This window comes from Grampus griseus, assembly GCF_964374135.1.
Source record: "Grampus griseus genome assembly, chromosome: 7".
NCBI lineage: Eukaryota > Metazoa > Chordata > Mammalia > Artiodactyla > Delphinidae > Grampus > Grampus griseus.
Window position 1 is genome coordinate 23,934,947 of NC_139001.1, and position 21,213 is coordinate 23,956,159.

Consider the following 21,213-nt stretch of genomic DNA (forward strand, 5'->3'; position numbering starts at 1 on the left):
AGTCCTCACGTAAAGGAAGCCCTCATGGGCTTGCTTAGAGCTGACATAAAGCCCAGTACCCTGCCCTTCCGGGAAGGAAATCCCCTCACAAATACAGAGCAGTAGAGAGAACATATTGTTCCTGCTGTGTGCACTGTCGTTTTTCTCTAAGGAGTGTGGGGGCAGCAGTTATGTGCCTGCAACCATGACACTCCAGGATTTTTCATCCTTGCTCTCTCCCCGTGAAAACGACTCATAGTAATTCCCATAGAGATAGCCTTAGAGCAGCTGAACAATCTACAGCCCAGCAAGAGTAAGAAGTCAGTTGTCTGCACTGAGATCATTGCTGTCTTTTTACAAAACAGGTAGTTGAATGAATTAAATTCTTCCATAGTCTGTTGTTGAACAAAATTAGCATCTAAGTGGGTTTGAAGAAGACATGGTCTTGGCAACCACTGGCCAAAATAGCCAGCAGTTTTATTTTCTTCAGAAAGGCAAGGTTCCCTTCATTTTTAACTCCCTCTTATTATTCCTTGGTGATTTCTATTGTTTTGGAATCATTCTCAACCATACATAACAAGTACTATTAACCATGTGGGATTACCCATCTAAATTCCCAGGGAACAGAGAGTAGCTGTGAATATTTTTATATGCCTACTATATTATTGCCTTCATGCTGCCTCGGATTATTAGAGTAATTTTACCAAGAATCCCCAAGCAACTGATATCTCAGGAATTACTCTGTTTCTAATAGGAAGCCTGTTAACTCTGAGGGAAAGTACATTAAAGTATTGTTCCACAAGTGCTGTATTGACTTAAAAAGTATGTACTCTGATCTAGTATAGAAAAATCTTCTGTTTTTTGGTAATCTGTGAGGGTTTTTAAATTTTACAGTGTGTGTGTGTGTGTGTGTGTGCGCGTGCGCGCCTGCACGCGCGTGTTTTCAAAACATCAATCAAGGCATTCAGTCTTCCAGCCCAGTGAAAACAACATACACAGCATGAATCCCTAACGTTTTTGCAACCTATGCAGTTGACCTTGTATCCAGTTAAGAAGGCAACAAGACTAGTGTTTTGCATAGTTAAGTCTTCCAATAGTTTTGACTCATGTTTGTTGATTGCTTTATCATTTCAGTACCAAAAAGGGTTTCTAGATTTTTAAAAATATAGTTTTCAGGTCACTAAACATGTGATCTTTTACACAATTCACCTTAGTACCTTATCACTCAGACTTTGCAATTGTATCTTTATATCACCATTTCACAGACATATTCAACAGTAAGAAAACGGTTTTAATGACATTTACCAAGTGTTCTGAGCTCTTTAGATAAAATTAAGCACCCACTTAAATTTGCTGAGGCCTGTTTTGTATCCTCAGAGTTCATCTGTGTTGTCCCATAAGGCCTGATTTCCTTCTTTAAGGCTGAGTAATTTTCCTTGTGGTATGCACATAACAATTTTCTTTATCCACTCATCTGTTAATGGACATTTAGTTTGTTTCTACATCTTGACTCTTGTACACCAACAGTGTACAAGGGTTACAATTTCTCCATATCCTCACCAACACTTATCTTTTATTTTTTGATAATAGCCATCCTAACAGGTATGAGGTGATGCCTCATTGTGGTTTTGATTTGCACGCCCCTGATGATTAGTGATATTGAACTCATTTTCATATACCTGTTGGCCATTTATGTCCTCTTTGGAGAAATGTCTACTCAAGTCCTTTGCCTGTTTTTTAAAATGAGATTTTTATTCTATTGAGTTGTAGGAGTTGAAGTGTCCAGACTTGATATTCAATAAGATAAGTTCCTAAGATAATGATTTTTACATAATACTTTTGTTGGGACCATTTAAATGAACACTTAATGGGAAATGGGAAATATTTTTGCCTAAAATGGTGTTAGAGGCAAAGTTAAGTCCTGTGCTAGCTTTTGTGAATTTTAAGTAAGTGTGTTCTCTGTTTTACCTTGATTCTTATCAGTGTATAAAGCCAATATACAAAACAACCCTCCTGGGATGGCTTTGGAGACAAACACTCAGGTCTGCCTTAAGACAGGCCTTGCTGATCAGCTTCAAGGAGCTAAGCACCTTTAGCATCCACTGTGGCGTTTAAGCCGAGGCAAGGTTTTTCCTAGATAACCCTAGCCAATGACTGACCATGGCAAGGCTCCCAAATTCTGGCCATTCTGCCTCATGAAGGGCTCCTCTACAGGCAATCTCTGACACAGCTCCCTGAGACATTCTCAGAGCTGCACAGTAGTCTGTTCTGACCTAATCCTCCTTCCCTTCCTCCTCTCCTTTCACAGGTCTCAAACCTCTGTATTATTTCAAGGCTTTCACTGCCTACTCCTGCTCCCTCTTCATTATCCTTGAAAGGCATTATCCCAATTAATCTCTTGTACTTCTATCTCCATATTATGGTCTGCTTCTCAGATGACCTAACCAGCACACCTCCCTTGAGTCCCAAATCCCTCTTTAGCTGCAGCCCCATTTCTTTGTTTCATTCTGCAACAGAACTTTGCACAAGAGCCATCTAACACTGTGGTTTCTACTGCCTACTTCCTGCTAACTCGTTAACTCCCATCTGTCTTCTATCACCAATGTTCCACTTGGAAAGTTTTCTCCATTGAAGCAATCTATCTCCATGTTCCAAGTCCAATGGATATTTTCCTGTCATCTTATTTTGTCTCAGGGAGATTTGGTATTTAAGGGGATTAAAAAAAAGCAACTTTTCATTTACAAATTAGAGAGCTAATATCAGGTCCTAACTAAGAATATTGCCTTTGGAATTAGATAGCTTTGACTCCGAGATCTGCCACTTATGAGCTGTGTAAACAGGCAAATTGGTTAACTCACTGTGCCTTGGTTTTTGTACCTGTAGAATGGGGTAATAATAGTACCTACCTCTTGAAATTATGAGGATTAAGTTATTTTAAGGCAATTAAAACAGTATTTGGCACAGGAATTACTAGCAATAATTGATATTATTCAACAACACATTCTTGTGTTGTTTTTTTCTCCTACTTCTGAGTGCTCCGTCTCTATTCTTCTTTCCTATTTCCTTCTTATGAGACTTCTAAATGTTGGAGCTTGATCAAGTGCCTACTTTTCTAGCTATACTTTCTCCTAGCCCAGTGAATTTACATACCACCTAGATGCCAACAGCTCCTAAATATATGTCTTTATCCTTGACCCATAGCCAACAACATTTGACATTTCTACTTGTATATTATAAACATGTCAAGTTTAACATATCAAAAACAGAACTCCTGATAACTCCCCATCTTGTCAAACCCTGTGCTGAGATTCCCCCCTCCAGTAATTTTTCTCATGTGCTCAAGTTTAAAATCTAAGAGTCTGATCTCTCCCTTACTCCTTCTTTCTACTACCACCACCTTCATCTAAACCACCATTACGTCTAGCCTGGATTATGGAAATAGCCACCAGCCTGGGCTCCTAGCTTTCACTTTTGTTCCCCTCTGCAGCAGATTCAGCTCACAATTGCCAAGTGTGTCATTTTCATATGTAGTAAAATTATGTCACTCCCCTCCTTAAAATCCTTCTTTGGCTTCTGATTGAATTCGGGATAAAATCTAAACATTTTCCTTTGTACTGCATAACATCATCTGATCTGGCCCCTGCCTACTTCACCATCATCTCCTTCCAGATTCACTTACTTGTTATGTTCGCAGTGGTCTACTCACTGGTTTTTTAAGTTGCTAAACTCTTATCTGCCTTGGGGGCCTTGGGTTTGCTTTCCCCTCTCAATGCATTGCTCTTCATTGGCTTTTTACTTGGCTGGTTACTTCAAATTTCAGGTTTCAGCTCAGATGGCACTACCTCCAGGAGACCTCCCCTGACCAGCTATAGAAAGGAATATACTACCCTTGTTCATTATTCTTTGGCTTTTTCTAGCATGCTTGAAAATCTTAAAGTTTGCTTATTATCTGTCATTCCTCACTAGACTTTAATTTGCTTCAGGGGAAAGACCTTACCTGTCTTATTCACCTCTATATACCCATTGCTTAATGCAGTGCCTGGTACACAGCAGGCTCTTCATAAGTTTTGGCTCAATTAATAAATGACTGAATCTGGCAGTGAACATTTTAGCAAAAGAATGGCATAACAATGATTAACAATTTAAGGGGATCAGTCTGGACAACAGAATTTTCACAGCTCTTATTGCCTGCATTAGAAATTGTGGAAGTTAGGCAGATGAAAAAATGGTAATATTAAAAAATGTTTAAAATAGAAACTAACATTTAAAAAATTAAAATGCTAACATTTTGGTCATGGGTTCCTATATAAAACTTGTGTTAAACTTTATGTAGGTATTGGGGTGAAGGGAAGTTAACATTTCTTAAACATCTACTATATGCCTAGAACTTAGCTAGGTACTTCACGTAAATAAAATATACATGTGTACATATTTATCAGAACACATTTACTTTCTACTTTCATATTAGATTAAAAGCAAGCTATAGTATTGAAGTGTAAAATTTTTGCAATCTAATACTTTTCATTTTATGATTGTAAAATAATACTTGATACATTTCATACATAATATGAAAATTGACAGCTTAGTAAGAGCTCAAGAACCTATAAAGCTATTCTGCACTGGGGAGATATGTATTAAAATGTAAAATGCATTGTCAGAAATAAAAATTGCCATATATCATTATAAGTAGAATACTCCTCTAAATATTTTCAGTGATTACATAAGGTAAAGGGAGGCATTTAAAAGATAATAACGACAGCTACCATCTAAATATTTGCTCTATAGAGATGGCAGAATTTGCCATAGGACTTCAGTGAGGTAGCTGAGGGTCCATTTTACAGATTTAAAAAACTGAGGCTTAGAAAAGTTGAGTAATTTGCCTAAATGCACCCAGTAATTATCTCAACCAAGATTTGAATCCAGGTCACGCTGACTGCAAACCTCTTAACCACTGTTTTGGACTGAATGTCAGGTATTGAAGCCCTAACCCCCAATGCGATGATAGTTGGAGGTGGGGGCCTTTGGGAGATAATTAGGTTTAGATTTGGTCATGCGCGTCAGGCCCTCATGATGAAATTAGTGCTCTTGTAAGAAGAGAAAGATAGATCTCCCCCCTCCCCCTTTTCTCTCTCGCTCTCTCCAGAAACTTGCATCAGAGGAAAGGCCATAGGAGAACACTGCCAGAAGGTAGCTATCCACAAGCCAGGAAGTGAGCTCTCACCAGGAGCAAATCTGTGAGCACCTTGAGCTTGGACTACCCAGTCTCCAGAACTGTGAAAAATAAACTTCCCTTGTTTAAATCATCCAGTCTTTGGTATAGTGTTACAGTAGCCAAGCAGAGTAAGACTACCACATTGTTAAGCAATCATTATATTAGCTCTACAGCACGAAAAGAAAAGTCATCTTAATGAGAAAAAGCCAAGTTCTTTACTGCTCCAGCTCTAAAAGTAAAATCCACAAGGGACTTTTCTCTTGGTTCAAATAATATTTTATTAGAAATTAAGTTATAAAAGTATATGATGAGTTTAGTCACCAGAGAGACCCAGATCTCTCTCTGCAGAGCTGTGGTTGAAGCTCTGTGGGGATCTTTCAGTGTATTAGACTACAGCCAACTCTCTGGGGTGCCTTGCTTTCATGAGCACTAAAAATCTATACAAGTGAAGAGAGGACTTGAAAGACCCTTCGTGAGCTGACCCAGAGTCTGAACATTCCTTGCCTATGCTCCCTACTAGGAGATTCTGACTTGATCAATCTCAGAGTTTTGCTCATAGCCAGCTGCAACTGTACATGCTGCACAGGTGGTACTTTAAACTCCCAGAGGGATGAAATGCCTCATCACTCAGCAACCACATTGGCAGACTAAAGGCTGACACTGATTGGCTCTGAACAAATGAGTAAGTGTCCAAATCTCGGGGGGAAAATATTATAGAAAAAAAAAAGCCCCTTTTAACCCAATCTTTCACAGACCGGTAAGATAAATGCAAATCCATTTGCAGTGGGAAATCCAATCACTCAAATGAGGGTCCCAACAAAGTCATCCTTAGAAAATGACACATTATTTTATTCATTTATTCAATGTTTACTGAGCCCCTAATATGTGCCAAACACTATTCTGGGCCCTTGGGGTACAGCCTGAATGAAAAATCTCTGATCTCAAGGAGAAAGGCAAATAGATAATATGTTGTGTAGTGATAAGTGCAAGGAAGAAAAGTAAAGTAGAAAAAGTATACAGTGAGGAGGGAAATGGATGCTGTTTCTACATGGTGGACAGGGAAGGAAGGCCTATTTGATGAGAGACCTGAAAGAAATAAAGTAGGGTGAGCCACCCTGATATTTGTGGAAAGAGACTAGCAAGAGCAGGATGATACATGAGCCATTTGAAGACATGAGTGGTTGGAGCAGAGAAGAGGGAAAAGAGGTGATGCAAGGGGTAGTCGAGCCAAATAAGGGATCACCTGAAAAGCTGTGCTAGGACTTTACTGAGTGAAATGGGAAATGATTGGAGGGTCTTCAGCAAAGGAGTAACATGTTAACGGGTCACAACTTAAAGGAACCACTCTGGATAAAATACAGGAAGCAAGGAGGAAGGAAGCTGAGAAATTAGTGGGAACCTTCTTCAGTTGTTCAAGGAAGAGTTGATAGTTTGAACCAGAAATAAATGCAGGGGAGGTCATGAGAAATGGTCAAATCTGGACATACCTTGAATGCTGAAGGGACAGGCTTTGCTGAAAGCTGGGATAAGGGATGTGATAGATCAAGAGGGTGGTTTAAGAAAGTTGAAGAGACAATTTGATGAAAGTCAAAAAGTTGAGTTCTTCTGTCAACCTGTTAATTTTGAGATACCTTTAGATATCCTAGTGGAATAAACAGTTGGATATAAACTTTGGGAGTTCAGAGGGAAGGCCCACACTGAAGACATAATTTTGGGAATTGTCCCAAATAAGGGTTGTAGTTAAACACATGAGCCTAGAGAGAACATCCAGGAAGTGAGGCTCAAGGGTTAACAGCTAACAGTGGAGAGTGGTTAGTATGTGCCAGGCATTATTCTAGGTGCTTTACTTACATTAAACTCAACCCTCACAATGCTATGAGGTAGATACCTTTCGTGAGGAAACCGAGGCACAGAGAGGTTTAGTAACCTGTCAGCTCACAAAGCGAGATAAGTGGAAGAGGCACGATTCAAACACAGCTAGATACGTTACAGAGTCTTGCACAGAGAACGCTCAGGTTATGTATCACCAATTTCAGACCTTGTATCTGCTTCAGCTTCTGCACTCCCCAGTGACGGTCAGAACAGAGAATAAAAAACAAAGGTCAGAGTTTTGTGCCATTTAAATTCTAAGCTTGTAAAATTATCAACACTAGAAATTGGAAGAGTCAAACAAGTTCTTAAAGCGCACGCGTGCACACGCGCACATGCGCACACACACACACACACACACACATCAAACAAACCTTTCCTTAAAGGAAAGGCAAACAATCTCAGGAAAGAAATGAAGACACTTTTTATTTTATTCAATTTACCCAATTCCATCAATAGATTGTAAGATGCCTTTCAGTTTGAGAGATCTAAAAGGAGAAAAATGTGGGTCTTAGAATTGATGAAATGTAATATTTTAGCTTTTAACAGCCATCCAGTTTGTTTTGTTGACTGAGTTCTGAGCATTATTTTGCCAGAATTATATTGTTCTTAATATATGCTCCATGATATTAAACCACAATGCCTTCCCTTTAGTAGGAATGACTTTCTTCCCAACAATATTATTTGTAGGGAAATAAAGCCACAATTTTTAACCCTTTAGTTATCTTATTGTATATAATATTTCAGAGTGATGTTCATAATAATGGCTGATGATAGGCATAAACAATTTTCACATTATTTTTATTGAGAACAGGATCTTTATCTCATTCTCTTGATATCTTTAATACAGTAGGAACTTGGTAAACCTTCCTAAACTAATGAACAGAAATTTGATACTCATTCCTAGTGTCAAAATATTGCTACGTACATATGCAGAATGCATACATAAAGCTTTCCTTTTGTCATTTTGAAATTTGCTGATCTGCTCAAGTGCCAGTGTATATGAACACAGACATTATTCTTGCTTGGTTAATCTGTGTATTTATCAAGTTCCTCTATCTTAGGTATCCCTAGACATGATCAAACCAAGCATTTCACCCCAGAGAAGTTGTTGCCACTCTTCAGTGGCAGCAGAGAACTACCCTTACTAGCTTAATCAGATTAGCAGGGCACACCTTGAAGACAAGCCTAACACAAAAGAACAAATATTGTATGATTCCATTTACATGCTGGTACCTAGAACAGTCTAATTCACAGAGATAAGAAGTATAATAGTGGCGACCAAGGGCTGAAGGGTGGATGGGAGGAATGGAGGGTTACTGTTTAATGGGTATGGAGTTCGGAATAATAAAATCCTGGCTAGCTAATGGTGATGGTTATACAACAGTGTGAATATACTTAATGATACTGAATTATACACTTAAAATTTACCTTTTTAACCATTTTTATGTTTATATATTTTACTACAACACACACACACACAAAGTAGGGTGGCTACAAGGGTACATTTCTCCATTCTTGGTTAAGTGGTTTTCTAAAGGCAGGCAGTAAAAGTGGGAAATGTCTGTATCCACTTGTATGCAAACACATGTGTGTACACATTTACCACCAGATCATGCCCTCTGTCTCCAAACAATAATCCGCTCACCTCCTCCAAACCTATCATCAAACCAAAATTTTAGTTTCCAGTTTATTTCAGTAGTTACTTATTGACCCCTGAAATTAAGGCCTGAATTTCCCTCTGCTTGGCATAGGGAAGTGCTCTTTTGGACTCATGAGGCTATTTGCCCCTATCACCTGCTGGGAGAATCTGAGAAGCTGTTGGAGAAAGTCTCAGAAACAAAGGTCCCCAGGGGTGGGGATGGGAGTGTCAAATACTGGAAAATACAGTTTAACATCTTTTTCCCAGCACTGCAATATGATGAAAGGGCACATAGCTTTGCTGGCTGGAAGATCTGGGCCCGGTCTCTGGCCCTGCCTCCAATACCCATGTGATTTTTATGAGAGTTATTTCTCTGATCTCAACCTCCTTATCTATAAGATTGCGAATACTAGTACCTGTTTGCTCAGTCCTTGTGAATGTAGATCTACCACGCTGGGCACAGAGTAGATACTCAAGAAGTTCTAAGTTTCTTTCCCTTTCCTAATCAGAGTGTCTTGGTATGACCAGTAAGGGTTTGGGTCTTGAGATTATGGGCAACCCACAGCTGGTCCACAAACCAGTTGATATGGAGAGGATTTTGCCTGTGATCCTGTGGCAGAAAAAGTGAAATCTGTAACACCAAGGACCACGTAGTATAATGGAGAAAAAGCAAATGGTTATTTAAAACCCAACTATAGCTACTTTGGCTCATATGCAGGATGACGAAACTCTTATCAGTAGAGATCAACGCTATTGCCTTCCCTGGAGGGTCTAATGGAGGGGGTGAATAAAGGAAAGTCTAGAATCTCAATGCATCTCTGTGGTGCTGCTAGAGGGAAAGAGGAGTCAATAGCCCATTGTTTAGGCTGGCACACTGAGAGTCTTTGGTTATACAAGGGTGGAGGGTGTGTTAACTGCTGTGCATAATAAAGTGAGGGAATAGAAATTGGAGGAAAGCTTTGAAGAGTCACTATAAAGCTAACTACATCAATTCCCTTGTGATCCCCAAACTTTTAATACAACGTTCTATACACTCACATAACTAGTGTGGTATTTTAGGGGAGAAATCAAGGAGAAAGTACTACCTCAGGGGTGATGTGGTACAGTACAGGCACAATTCTTGGGAAGAACATAACAAGTTTACAAGTAGTTCAGAGCTAGCACTGACCCCCTGCAAAAAAAGCACACACCATCCTTTTACTCTCTCCCTCCTTTTCCGCACCGGAATTTCTAGAACAACTATGAGCAATGTGGGGCTCTCATCACTTGTGGGATAAGGTTCAAATCCATTCCACTTAGATTGAAAATGATGGCGCACCTCAACTGTTGCCTGGGATACTCCAGTAGTACTGGGCTGGGATATAGGTAGGAAGAGTACCCATGCATGCTCAGATACCGTCACAGTCCCCTGAGCAAAATTCAGAGAGAGCACTCTGCAGTCTACTTCTCACAAAGAAGGGTCAGTCATCTCTGGATAAAAGATTTATTTTTCTATCAAGTTTTTTGGTATGTATTATACTTACACATAAAGCATAATTCTGGTCTCTTAAAGGGAACTGACTTCACAAGAGAAAATACATCGGAATTTCTTTTGGAAGTATCTGTCAGCTGCCGACATGTAAATTTCAAATTTGAGCTCCCAGTTTGAATAGGAAAAGAGATTCAGAACTTCATTAAAGATCCTGTCTTATTTCATGGAGACAAAGGAAAGGTGTGTAAGAAGACAGGCTTGCTTTTAGATACAGTTTCAATGTAAAGGTAGACTAATTACCCTGTTCATTTTATTCCCTTTCACGGTGCCACCGCTGCCGCCTAGAAGCTTGTTTCTTCAATTTGCTACAATTTAATCACTGACTTAAATTATTTAAGACTAACAGATCCCCAGGTGAATATCTAATTTAGATGGCATTTTTTGTTTCAGTACTCATTTTATTTTTTTAATAGGTTACCCATTTTGATATTAGTGAAGCGGACTCCAGTGTACTTGAGTTATTTCCTCTATGGAATTACAGTAACTTATTTTCTAGCTTGCTAGTTAGCTATTTGAAAGGAAAATAGCTGTGATAAGAGACATGCTTAGAATATAATTGGCTCTCAGTAAATACTTTAAAGGAAATAAATTAAATATTGAAGAAACCTAAGAAGGAAGCAACGAATGAATGAACTAACGAACGTATCAAGAGCTGGCTATATTTCAGTGGACCTGGCCAAATGCTCCTATAGCTTATGTAGGCATCAGCTCCACACTGCCTGCCCTTTGTACTACTCCTCTCAACACCCCTACCACCACTAATAGCATAAACACACACCAGTGTGTATATTGACATAAATATTTGTCTAGGTAAGTGGGTACCTAAAAACTGGTCTTAGATTTACAGGTTGAAGTCTGAGAAAGGAAAAGGAAACTCTTCCCTTCAACTGCCTTCCTCTTCGTTTCCTGAGCCCTGACTGAAAGAATAAGTGAATACTCAATTCAGGCTACTACTCTCTTCCATCTGACCTCTCTCGACTACCCCAAAGGATTTTCGTAAAGAAGTATAAAATGGATAGTTTGATTTTTTCATAAGACATGTGCCCTTAATTATATTATTGTCTTCTGACAAAAGGGATGTTTAAGATTATATTGATGCAACTTGATTAGAGATCAAATAGAAGTTCTCTTTTCTCCCTCCTTTCAACAAACTATTTTCTTCATGGACGTGTGTTTGAACAATTACAGCACTCCATCCAAATCTAGAATTCACATTATGTTGTGAATTTGTAATATTTCTTAATTTTTGTGATTATAAAAAGATACTATATCATTATCACACTATATTATCATCACACTAAGTGAAGTAAGTCAGACAGAGAAAGGCAAATATCATCTTCTGTCACATGTGGAATCTAAAATATGATACAAATGAACTCATCTGCAAAACAGAAGCAGACTCAGACATAGAAAACAAATTTATAGTTACCACAGGTGAATGGGGGGATCAAATAGGAGTTTGGGATTAGCAGATGCAAACTACTATATAAAGTAAACAACGAAGTCCCACTGTATAGCACAGGGAACTATATTCAATATCTTGTAATAAACTATAATGAAAAAGAATATATATATGTACAACTGAATCACTTTTCTGTACACCAGAAATTAACACAACATTGTAAATCAACTATACTTCAATTTTAAAGAAGATACTATACATAGATTAATGGAATTATAATAGTTAATATTCATTTGGTTACCTGAATAAGATGTTAAAGTTATTAATACCTGAAAATTACTGAGACTTCTGTTAAAGTCTACCTTTTCAATCCGGAGTGGCTTTGTCCTTTTCTTTCAATCTATTGGTACAATGGAAATACATGCAATTAGACCATTTGCCATCAAGTATCATGATGGCAGAGGAGTGCAGGAGCTGCAGCTGCCACGGGTACATGAGCAGAAGACCCAAATGGGCTTGAGATGTATAGGACTAGAATGCATACACAACACATAGGCTGGGAATTGATAATTTCAATAACTAAATTAAACAAAAATCCTAAATATTTGTGTTAATTTTTAATGACTCAATCTGTTCAAGATTAAAGGATTAATGCAGATTAATATAAAGAAACAAAAGAAAAGGTATCGGCATGTGTAGGTTGGCTCAAGTAAGTTCCAAGAACCAGTGACTGAAGGGTGAACTCTGATTCCTTCCTGGTTTCTCTGGATTGTTTGGAATTTGAATTGTCTAAATACCATGAGTAATATGGAAGTTCTCTGAAGGGTAAGTTAGTGCTCTGAGCAACACTTTCTGATAATTCAACTGGAAACATAACTGAGAAACTTTGCTATGGCAGTTTCCCAGAGATGGGAGTGATATGCAGAGTCACTCTGCTTGGAACTTCATCAGTTTATTCCTAAATCCTGGCAGAATGAATTCAGCACTTCCTTGGTCATTGCTGTTGCCTTTTCTTGCCTAAGAAACAAGGCCTGGTCCTTAAATAGCCACTGTCATCCACTGTCATCATCCTTACCACCACAATACACCTTCTTTATGCTTCCTATTTCAAATTCTGCGGAATGTTCTATTCACCATATTTCTAAAAGAGAAGTGATAGAGGTTGCTTTGCCTTTTGCTGAAAATACTCTTGTAGTTTCTTGAGATTCTAGCTTATGAAGATTCCACTGACATTTCTGCATGTTCCATCTCTTATGAGGTTAGTGTTTGGATAAGGTTTTATCACATGGGCTTTGGTGATTAATAGTAATACGAATTATATTGGTATAGAACTTGCTGTTTACCATATTTCTCTTCAGAGGAGTCCAAACTACTTTAGACATTTCCTTCTTTATGACAAAATGCTTTCATGTATCACCCCTGGCTTACTTCTAATCTAGTTTATTTTCATCATTGAAATACCTACATAGTCATAAATTTTAAATAATTTCTTATAAAAAGAAAATTGTGTAAATAAAAAGGATAGGGTTCACTTCTTTCCTACATTCTCTTTGGAGTCACTTGATTGGTGCTTAACTTTTGGGCCCCAGTAAATTCTGTCGTGGCCTTGCCATCACCAATTAGGTGGCCAAATATATACACTGTGTCTTAAGCCAAGGCTAAGAAAAATCAATTGTAGATTAAAGGACAATTGAAACTACAAATTAGTGAAAAGAGCACCAGGGACTTCCCTGGTGGTGTGGTGGTCAAGAATCTGCCTGCCAAAGCAGGGGACATGGGTTTGATCCCTGGTCCGGGAAGATCCCACATGCTGTGGAGCAACTAAGCCTGTGTGCCACAACTACTGAAGCCCACATGCCCTAGAGCCCACGCACCGCAACTACTGAGCCCGCGTGCTGCAACTACTGAAGGCCACACGCCTAGAGCCCATGCTGCGCAACAAGAGAAGCCACCACAATGAGAAGCTCACGCACCACAACAAAGAGTAGCCCCTGCTCGCCACATCTAGAGAAAGCCCGTGCGCAGCAACGAAGACCCAACGCAGCCCAAAAAAAAAGGCACCAAATTATAACTGTGTATTAGCATGATTTAAAACTAATTTTATGGTTCTTTAGCTTGAGTTAAGATCCATATTTTTTTAAGTATATCTTATTCACTCTGTATCAAGAACCCCAAAAACAATAGTTCAGTGAAGGGGTTTTACTGCTACACATTTCAAGTAAATGACATCTGGGATAATTTAAGGTGAATTTTGAGTGTATAGAACAGAGACTTTTTGGCTACGCCTAGAAAGATCAATTTTTCCTAATTCAGTAATAGTAAAAGTAATACTAATGATAACGGTAATAATAATAATAAAATAAATTCCAGTAGATGAAGTTCCTTAATAAACTGAGGAAGACTTCTTGGAAGTCTTTGCCCTACTTTTGTGTGTTATTATAACTCTCTGGAAAAGATTGTACTAGAGTTTTAAAACACTATTAATAAAGTCAAGGTGTCCTTTTTTACTGCAGGTTTTTAGACCTTCGGCTTCTTAGATAAAGTTCATGTGACTATTAGAATCTAATAATTTTGCCTAGCTTAAAATTTGTTCTCAATTTATGGCTAGAAATAATTAGAAGTCTTCATTTTAAATCATTTGCCATATGGACAAATTGTTGAATGACATTTCTAAGAACTTTCTATTCAAATAAGAGGAACAGTGTAGATCATTCCATTTTCTTGACATTTGTAATGGTAAAACCCCTTAACTATTGTTTTTGGCTTTCTGCATAGTTAGAGTGATTAGAGTGTGCTTTTTAAAAACTAAGAATCCTAACCCAAGAAGTTAAAGAACTAAAACACTAAAATGTATTCTAAATCATGCTAACACCTGGTTAAATTTGATGCTCTCTCACTAATTTGTAACTTCTTCAGTTGTTATTAATCTATAATTGGTTTTCCACTGTAGTATCTCTTGCATCCAATTCCCTATTTCTAGGGTCCCTGAACTCGTCCTCAGGGGCTCTGGAGCCTATTAGGTTTTCCACTAACTATAGTACCTTAGGTAGAATCATATAGTGACACAGATGCTCTGTGAACACCCTCATATGTAAAATGGGAGCATGAAAGGGATTAAATTATATCTAACATGCTGGTCCTCAAGAATTTCATTGTACTACAATTCCAACTCAGGCTCCTCTTATCTTAAACCAGAAACCCTGTCCTAGCTGATCTGTCTACCTCCAATCTGATCTCTAGCATTTAAGGTGGTTTCTAGTAATTTAATCACTTTTGATTTGGGGAAATCTTTTTTTTTAATTTTTATTTCATACTGAAGTATAGTTGACTTACAATGTTGTGTTAGTCTCACGTATACAGCAAAGTTGATTCAGTTATACATATACATATATCTATTCTTTTTCAGATTCTTTTCCCATATAGACTATTACAGAATACTGAGTAGAGTTCCCTGTGCTATACAGTAGGTCCTTGTTGGTTATCTATTTTATATACTGTAGTATGTATATGTTAATCCCAAACTCCTAATTTATCCCTCCCCCCCCCACTGGGGAAATCTTTTTTATCTTCATTTACTGTTTAAAGTTAAAAGTGCCTCTTGACTTTTTCCCCCCAGATATTCCCACCTGTTTCCAAACTTGAGTAAAACCACTGTGAAAGCTGAAGCTATTAGACTTGGCAGAATTCTATGCAGGCAACTGGTCTTGTTGGCCATAGGTTCCTTAGTCACAGCCATAGGTAATCTGTTTCCTTCCTGGCTGTTAGGGAAGGGTTTGGTTAGCCCATCTAACAACTTCCACGCCCCACCCCCTGCTTGCCTGGGATACTTCTCTGCTCCTGCCTGAGGCTTCTTGCCAAGTTGTGCAGAGTGATCAAGTTACTTTTGCTGTGGAGCCAGCAAGGGCACAATGCTGTTTATCTGCCGTTCACTCCACAATTGTCTTTTCTACATCAAAAGTTCTGCTTCCCTCGACTCTTACTGTTTTTCTTCCTCAGGAAACCTACCACTTCTCCCATTTGTTTATAATGAATTGATGAATGTTATAATTTTCGTCAATTTTACCTCCCTGTTCCCAGTAACACACTGAATTTCACATAAATTGGTGAGACTTAACTTCACCAGCAAGTGAAATAACCTAAAAAACATCTTTTCACTTGTCCAAAAGTCACATGCTAGGCATTAGAGCAATAGGAACTAGAATGCTTCAGAAAAGTTAGACATTTACACTTTTCACAAATATGGAAACAACACATTTTACTTGTTGTACGGTTTTGCTTAAAATTGATGCCTTCTTATAATTATCTTTGCTGGGATTAGTATATGAAAAGATCTCATGAAAAAGTAAAGTCTATGCTATGTCAAGGTGCATTTGGCAAGGAATGACTCACCATCATGAATTCTGTGTGTATTAAAGGGTTCAGCTGGGCGGCCAGGTGATCGGTAGCAGTGGGTTATTTACCTGGGAGGACCTGGAAAGCTTTTTCCACAGTGTCAACAGGATTGTTGTCAAGCAGCAAGTTGGCAAACACGGGAAGGTTGTCATTAAACAATGTTGGGATTCAGAAATGTTGACGTTTATTTGCTTTTTGACTCTTCCACAGCTCACGGAACTATCCAAGCTATCTGAAAAGGCACATGCATCACTGCACTCCTCTCTCACTTTTTAAAGCTCTTAGCAACCCTAAAACAGGGTGAAACAATCCTTTAGGGCAAAGGCCTTTTTTTTTTTTTTTTACATGGGTTTCCATAAATGGGCTTTCAGGGGTTCACGAACTCCTGCAAATATATGTGGCATTTGGTGTATAATTATGTGCATATATAGTCTCCTGTTTCAGTGGAGTGGGAGGGTTACACATCTTTTATTAGATTTTTAAAGGGGTCTGTGAAACAACACAGTTTACAAACTATGCCTTTGGGGTCTAAGTTGAGTGGGTGGGGAAGCAGAATGAGGACGCTGGCATAGTACATGCGACACAATTTTTAAAAGCAAGGCCATCTAGGTAGTCATGGAAGTAAGAGATAGAAAACCCTGGTCACTGCTGCAAAGTAAAACTAGAATATGTTGAGAGCAGTTGAGTTGAGAGAAAATTAATGTAGACCCTTGAAGAAAAGGCATCAGGACACCCTCATCCCATCCACCTAGAAAGGAGTCTCTAGCTTTTGGTATTCATTGGAAACTGCCAGCAAGTACTGCTTTTTCCAAAGGTCTCGCTCACTAATTCCACCTCAGGTGCAAATGGGTTCAGGACCTATTTGCTGTTGTGCTTGGCTCATCACACAGCTCTGAGATTTGCATCCAGAGACCTTTACACAGCCCTCTATTTGCGGAGTAAAGAGGAACTGTTGGATAAGAAATTCTGCTGCTCCACCCCCAAGTCTGAATGGTTTCCTCAAATCCCATCAAGGTAGCAGATTTCATAAATGGCAATCCAACATCTAAGACCTAAGTTAATTCTGTTCTCTTATTTCTGCTTATTTCACAGCAAGGGAACATCAGAGATACTTTTTTCCAAACTGAATCACCACCTTTGACTGTTCCTTCCTCATTCACCCGGTGAACCCACATCCATCCACCTTATGAAAACAGTAACAATAAGCTTTGCTCCAGTTGGCTGACCCTGGCTTCTCTCCAGGGCAGGCTTCTTCCTTATAGAATTTTTTTTTCTGTCTCATGGTTTCTCAGGTCAGAGAAAAATTGGTTAAAAACCTGTATTCTTCTTTGGGTTTATGGTTCATTTGTAGGACTGTGCCCCATTTAACAGATTTCCTAAAGACACTGTCCTGCCGGTGCCCTATCAGCTTCACTCAGAGTTTATAAGCCAGTGACTGTTGGGTTACTCCACTCTGCCACAAACCTTGGCATCTACCCCTTTTTTTTTTTTAAGGTGAGGAATAAAACACAGACTTCCCTTGAAGTTTTGGATACCCTTCTTCAAATGGTTTATTCTGCTTCCTTCTATCCTTCCAGCTAACTGCACGCACACACCCAAACTCCATTTCCACAGAATGTGAGATTTTATTCATCAAAAAGTCAAGTTATCATAATTAACTGGCAACCTATCTGCTTCAGCAGTGCTGAATCTGTGTTAGTATTTTAAATATGTTTCTCTCCACTGATGCTATCGTATGTTTTTCCTTAAGTCTAGAAATTATCCTTTAGCCTTAAAATAAAAACAATGTTGTTGAATCACAAGTATCTTGAGTATAAAATCTAGATAGTTATTTGCATATAATTGTGACAAGTAACAGTGTGTGGTGAAACGTAATCGTACGGTCTCTAACGTTGTGGGCTTCAGATACAAATTCCCCCAAAAAAGTTGAACAGAGTTTTCACTTTTACTCTGTAAAAGTATTAGTTTCCTACCAGTGCTATAACAAATTAGTGGTTTAAAAACAGCAAAAATGTATTTTCTTACAGTTCTGGAGCTTTGAAGTCCAAAATGTCTTCCACTGGGCTGAAGTCGAGGTGTCAACAGGGCTGCATTTCTTCTGGGAGCTCTAGGGGCAAATTCACTTCCCTGCTCTACCGGCTTGCAGAGACTACTTATATTCCGTGGCTCCAGACCCCTTGTTCAGCCTTCAAAGACAGCAGCACAACAGCAAACCTCCCTGCTTTCTCCTCTCCCTCTTATAAGGTCCCTTGTAACTACATTGTGCCCACCTGGGTAACTCAGAATGCTCGCCCCATCTCAAGATCTTAACTTAGTCACACCTGTAAAACCCCTTTAGCCATGTAACATCACATATTCACAGGTTCTGGAGATTAGGATGTGGACATCTTTGGGGGCCATCATTAAGCCCACCATAGTAAATTAATAAAGAAGATACTTATTCTTTAAAATTTTGTTAGAAATCAAAATATTTACTTTTCATGAGACAAATTAACTCCAGCCAGGTCAGAACTGGTAAAGTCAATTCAAATGAAAAACTTTCCAATTCAGCTCTACAAATGTGTTTTTGGAGCGAGTGTTAGACTAGAACATTGAGAAAATACAACAGCTCTTTGAGTAAAAGAAGTTGTCAAGGTGATTTCTTTCTAGGCTGTGGTTTTCTCCACAGATGTTGCAAATAAATCAGAATAAGGCTGGAGTAATGGCACCAAACTGTGCTGAAAGCTGACAAACCGTAAACACTCTCTTCCATCCCTATTCCCAGTAAAGGAGTTATGCAGCTAGTTTGCCCTGCAGTTCTGACCTTTCCAAATTTTGTAACTTTATGCCTTCAGACATAGAAAACAAATGAGGAAGCCGTGCCCAGTTCTTCAGGTGGCTGACGAACATCTTCACGCTCTTCTCTCTCGATGCCTCTCTTCCCACTGATGATGAGTGACGTGTGGCGAAGGTGGAGCAGGTGTGCCATGTCCGCCCTTGGCATGTTGAAGCGTGACTCGAAGGAGGAAACTTGACTTTTTCATTTCTTACAGGAGAGGGGAACCAAAGGAATGACAGACTCCCATAGGAAATGCACGCACACCTGTTATTTTGGATTTGATGCTCTAGGCAGTTTCAGAAAACAAGCCCCAGAGTAAGACCATAACACGAGAATGCCTTTGTGCCGTTCAAAATTATTCTCAAAAGCTAAGTAGCACTTTCTGACCAGGTGCAGGAGAATCTTTTTTTTCCTTTTTCCTAAACATGGAACTAGTTTTTGTTACCTTCTTGTGCAATAAATTATTCTTTTCAAATCACATTTGGATAAAATAATCTGGGAGATAACCCTGACAATTTTAAAATATGGATATTTCTGATTCATAACATTTTGAAAACAAAATCTAAAGTGTTTTTGGACAACTACATCTTGAAATAAAGTTTAGCTACAAGTATGTAAATTATGGTTGTGTGTCATAAATAGGTAGCCTACTCAGAAATTAGCATGACTAAGAAGGGAACTACTTGCCTGATACTTTTGCTCACTTTGGGCCTACGTACAGCTGTGTGCTGGTAAATTCATCACAAAAGGCTCTCCAGGGGAAGACAGCTCTGATTTATAGCGTTTGTGGCTTTCTATGGTGTTAAAAAAATACCCTCACCAATGCCAATTTCAAGCAACCACCCTGAAGTCACTGCAGGCAGGGATGGGAAGAGAGGGCACAATTGGTTCTCCTGCGCTGGTGTAAATATCTATAAATAATATGACTTAGAGAATTCATATAGATAACAACAGGATATATTCAGGGTCATCGTGCCCTGACCCTGAAAGAACTATGTACATTTTGCTGTCCAGTGAACCATGAGGATATATCATAGATCTGTAACCAAGAACATAATTTCTGACCTAGGATGGTCTGGAGTCTTCTTTTTCTAGGTTCTGGCAATAATCCTTTTCTCTGTATCTTAACCTGGTTGTCCTGGGAGTCGGCATCTTGCTTCAGGGGCTTTCGTAAAAGCCTCAGGAAGGCCGGAGTTCTTATTTATGCAGTTGACACCAAGTACATTTTTTATGTATGGAGATTTTTCCAATTGCCCTGTGTGAAGGACTTGAATTCTTTCCAGTATCAGCTGAAAATACCAGATGCCTGTTTGTTTGTGTGGAAAGTTCCCGAGACTGCAACATTTAACTCTCTGACCTGAGTAGTATATGTGTGAGTTTTCCACTGGGTTGTATTCTCTGCATTTTCTCTGCTGTGCGGTGACAATGTTTTGTACTGATGTACAAGAGTCCCTGTCTGCCTCCCACCCCCAGCCTCAGTACTTCCCTTAGGCTTGGGGAAGAGAATCCTCTGCTCTGGACTCCTGTGTCAGAGATTTGACTCTAGCCCTCTGCTGGCTCTTTCCCTTTTCACTGTGTGTGACCCCGGTTCTAAGACCACTGCCTGCATTTCAGAGACCCCAGAACTCCGCACCCAAAAGACACTGACTGTATTGGATCTGCATTGGCATCTATGTCTTGTCCATCCTCCAAAGGGTAGACTGTGCCCAAGACTGTGATAAAGGGCAGCTATTGTTAGCCCTTAGTTCTGTCGTGGACAGAACTAAGGGCTATGATGGATCCTAAATTTGAGCCTAGCTTTCTAGGTCAAGAATGTAGGTTGGAACATATTTCATGTAAGCATTCGTTGGCTTAAGCTTTTAAATATTTAGACATAGAGTATATGGACCTCCGTTTGTACTTTTTATTTTTTGTGGTACGCGGGCCTCTCACTGTTGTGGCCTCTCCCGTTGCGGAGCACAGGCTCTGGACGTGCAAGCTCAGCGGCCATGGCTCACGGGCCCAGCCGCTCCGCGGCATGTGGGATCTTCCCGGACCGGGGCACGAACCACGCGTCCCCCGCATCGGCAGGCGGACTCCCAACCACGGCGCCACCAGGGAAGCCCCGTTTGTACTTTTGATCCTGACCCTGTGAATATGAGGGCAGGACCCCCAAACCACAGGGTAAACAGAAAAGTATTCTTTTTTCCTCCTTAAGTGCAGACAGTCTAGGTAAGGAAGGATGCTGTTTTTAAGAGGGAAACATTCTAGGGAAGGAGGCACAGGCATGGGAATTAGTTTATTAAAAAATAGAAAGCTAATGCCCCAGTGTCATTACCAGAGAGAATGTGGCCAACCCAGCCCTGGGGGCTGCTGGGAAGACACACAT